Genomic DNA, 4,462 nt, shown 5'->3' on the forward strand with positions numbered 1-4,462 from the left:
AGCTTGATCAACAAATAGATAAGTTAGAAATAGAAAAATTAGGGAGAAAAGTTTCAAGATCAAATGTTTGAGTTTTTGTACAATCTCCCATTTGCCATTGTTGGCCTAGCACACTTTCTTGATTTGCAAACTTGGGCTCAATATAAAAAAGGGATCCCTAACAATGAGCTCTATTGTCCATTTTATAGCCCGTTGGATCTCCCCTTGCAAATAAAAATAGTAATCTCCTCTCTCAACACGCATGGAAACCTATCTTCCTAAGGCGACTTGTGTGAGAAAAATATTGATCACATCCATCGATTCACATTACCTTCCATGTTGCCTCGGTAGGATTCAAACCCTTGAATTTTTCATTCCGAGATAAAGCTCTTGTTGATTTGAGGTACATCTTTTTTTTGTCTTGAACCTCTAGTCGTACCTTCTTCCTAACCTTCAACCTTCGATAAACCTAGAGTTTGATGTTTTCCTTCCCATGATCACCCCGCATCACGACAATGTGTTCCCTTAATTTCACTTGCATGCACCTTTCACATGTTCACAGTTCAGGTGACCTTTTTACACAAACTCTAGATCATTTTTCTCTTTTAATATCTTATTTATAGGATTCTCAAGCTAACACCTCTTAGCTTGAGAGAGATCATCAAGTTGACAAGACACTAGAATATCTAAACTTGGTGTCATGGGTTCGTCTCCCATTGTCTACAATTCTCTTTTACTCATGACTTTTCATCAAGAACTCTTATTAGTGCTAGAGATTTTGTTGCCACCCTAATGGAATCCTCTAATGTACTCTAAAAGTTCACATATGCAGAAGCTCATACTCAAGACACGCCCAGCCAGGCCGGACAACAACACACAGGTAAACACAGAGAATGGAAAATACATAGAGAGAGAGACAAAGAGAGCAGACAATAAAACTTTATATTCAAAAAGATAACACTCTATACATACAATTTTGCTCAGTGAGCACTTTTATACAAGCCATGACAACAGGCTGACACAAGTACTGACAAGCACTTGAATGCTCATACATGAGCGTCTGACAATATCTGAACATAATATTCCTAATACTATGTTCGGCCCTAATGGCTCTATCAGCTTGTCGGCTTCTTCAACCGATTGGCATTCGGCTTTTCTAGCTAATACTCCTCAGCTGACTCCGTTGTCAGCTTCTTCAGTTGATCTAGTCTACCGGCCTATAGCCGATCCGGATCATGTTGAGCTTGTCTCTCAACATGTACACATAATGATGTGTCATGTACTCATTGTACCCATACCAAATTATGAGGTTCTTGTGGTGAGTCGATCGACACAACTTCTCATTGGTTGATTTGATGGCCCTCTTGGCCGAATCCGACCCCAACTCCTGAGGTCCTCCATTGCTGCTCATGGCATCGTTTGATTCACACCGATCCGAAGTCCCCTCTTCACTACCGTACTCCGACATCTTCTTCTGAATCCCCTTCTCTCTACGAGACAACCTCCTCTTTGGCTTCATCTTGGAGGACTGCATGGTTGAGTCCTCTTCACTCGTTGGTTGCTCAATTGACTGGTCGTTTTGGCTTGGTTCCTCAATCAACCACTCAGTCGAAATGAAATCAAACTCTCCTCCTGAGTGTTGATTTCTTCCTCAATCATGTCATCCTCACTTGCCTCATCTTTAGAATTTGGCACGGACCTGACTGGGGTTGGATTAACTGGAAGTGAATACCATGATGCTGATTCGTCGAAAACAACATCTCGACTTACTCAGACCTCCTTGGTTTGGGGGTTATGGCATTTATAACCCTTTTCCTCTGATTCGGCTTCTGTCCGAAGTACAATTCATGTGGCGACCTTTTGCTCTGTGTGCAAATATCTGATTCTGTATATACACAGTCGTTTTGACCACTTTGGCTCAATAGAACTTGGGCAAGCTCTTCTCTTCCAACGTCACCCTCTCCGCCTCTACAATTGTCCAGTTCCTTCTTTCGGTCACGTCATTCTACTCCAGCGTGTATCTATAGGAGAATTCGCATCGCATTCCCTTCTGCTACAAATAACAGTTCAATTGGGCGGAAAAGTATTCTTTTCCACCATCCAATTGCAAGCACTTGATCTTTCTTTCTATTTCCCTCTCGGATCAGATTTTTCAGATTCCAAAAACAGGAAAGGACGTCACTCTTCTTCTCTATCAGATATATCCATGTGTGTGGGTGTAGTCATCGATGAAGGAAACAAAATATCGGCTCCCACCAATACTAGTGTTCAGTGCTAGTCCCCATACATCCGAATGGATCAGGTCAAGGTTGTTTTGGGTCTGATTGCACTCATTGGGGAATACAAGCTGGTGTCGCTTCCCTAGTTGATAAGCTTCATATAATTGGCCCTCTCGACCATTTAATTTTGGCAGGCCGAAAACCACCTATTTCGCATGCATCTCTTGAAGCTTCGAGAAGTTGATGTGGCCAATCCACTTGTGCCATAAGTTGATGTCAGGCTCGGCCTTCTGCCCTTTGGTGAACATAGCAGTGCCGACAACATTGGTATCAAGGATGAACATCCTCTTGTCTCTACGTCCTTGTGTGATGATCCAACCTTCATCGTCGATGAAGTACCATAGTGAGTGAAGCATACCTACATGCCTTGATCGACAATTTGTCCCACTAACACCAAATTCTTGGTGATCGTCGACACATGCAAGATGTTCCTTGTGATTCCTCTCTAGCCGACATGGCTCAGAGGGACATCTCTAATGTGCTCAATGGGGTGAAGGGTGTCGTCGCGGGTCTTGACAACACCTGGTGGCTCTAGCTTCTCAAGAGTTGAGAACCATTCCTTATGGTTCGTCATGTGGTTCGATGCTCTGAAATCAACATACCACACCTCGTTCAGCTTTGAGGTGCCCACTCCCATTTGATTGGCCTTTTCTAGGAGCATCGATTGCAAGTCAAAAAATGAGGGCAGATTTTCTCTCGTGCAAATAGTTGTCTGAATCGGCCCATATTTCTAAGCTAGACCATCGAGGCAGATCTCCACCATCTCATCTTCGTCGACCGTCATGTTGATGAACCCCAATGCATCACAAATCTCCTTGATCTTCGTGGTGTAGTCTATTACCGACATTCCTCCCTACCAGATGTTGTGTGGTGTTGGCTACAAAAATCTTCTTCAAATTTTGTCATTCCTCTTTCGACAACTTCGCATCCCTGATGTACCCAAGCATTTGGTCGTGGACACACAATGCCAAGCAGTACAAGACTCGGCCTGCTGCTTGCTCCCAGGCTGGGAAATCTCTATGTGTCAGCTCTAGAGCTTCAATATTTGCACCATCCACATAACTCTAGTACTCGTGTCCAAGTAGGTATTAGTGCATCTTGTATGCGCAAGATGCATAGTTGCTCATGTCGAGTTTCTCTGTTGGAAGGGAGCTTCCCATTGCTCTGTCCATGTTTCTGGCTCTTCATATATCCGAAAGACACGAAAGCTTGTTTGTGCAAGTACGCTTGTCGGTTGTAGAGGATTCTTCTCAACCCTTGCGCTCACATACCATTTACACACCAGAGAGAGCCATCTGAGTCAGACAACAGTAGACAGTTAGGTAAAACACAGAGAATGAGTGAGAGAGAGACAGAGTCTGCTGACAACAAAAACAATTCAAAATAACAACACTTCTATACATACAATGTGCTCATAAAGAACTTTTTATACAAGCCCTAACAATGGGCTGACACAAGTAATGTCAAATACTTTAATGCTCATAAGTGAGCACCTGACACTAACTAAACTACCTATTATATTCCTATTACTAAAATAGGAATATAGGCCCTAACGGCTTGTCAACGTCCAATCGATCCGGCTTATACCACTAATCCAACTTTTGCCTTATTCAGTCGATTCTTCTTAGTTGATCTAGCTTTCAGCTTCTTCATCTGACTCGGCCTTTAGCTTATTCGGCTCATGTTGAGCTTATCACTCAACATTCCCCCTCAAGCTCAACTTGAGGTTCCTCTTCTCTACTTCAGTCAGTTCTCAACACTCAACTTTGGCTCCTTCTATCAGCTTGCCTCCTAACCCAGGCTCCACAACCCATTTGGTCTTGCGCTCCTTGACCTATTCAATCGGCTTGTCGGCTCCTTAGGCCTTTGTCATCTTTCTTCCAACCTCTATGGCTTTGACACCCCTTGATCCGTCGGCTTCTCTGACTTGGTTTCGGTTTCAGCTGGCCTCTCATCTATCCGGCATTCTCTTGATTCGGCTCATTCAAATCATCTCCTTTGTCTAATTTGTCTTCTCCTTCAACTCTCCCCCTACCTTCAGCTAGCTCCGGCTTCGGCTCATCTATTCCACTGCTCCCCCTATCAAGTTGGTTTCCCCCCATCCAATATGCTTCCTTGTGTTCTCCACTTATCAACTTCTTTTGCTCGCCCCCTCAAGTGTGACACGTCGAGATGCTGCAAACCAAGCATTTCGAAGAAGTTCC

Source organism: Azolla caroliniana, unplaced genomic scaffold (assembly GCF_043228905.1).
Source record: "Azolla caroliniana isolate FFs.n. ecotype wild unplaced genomic scaffold, voAzoCaro1.0.p SCAF_15, whole genome shotgun sequence".
Classification (NCBI taxonomy): domain Eukaryota; kingdom Viridiplantae; phylum Streptophyta; class Polypodiopsida; order Salviniales; family Salviniaceae; genus Azolla; species Azolla caroliniana.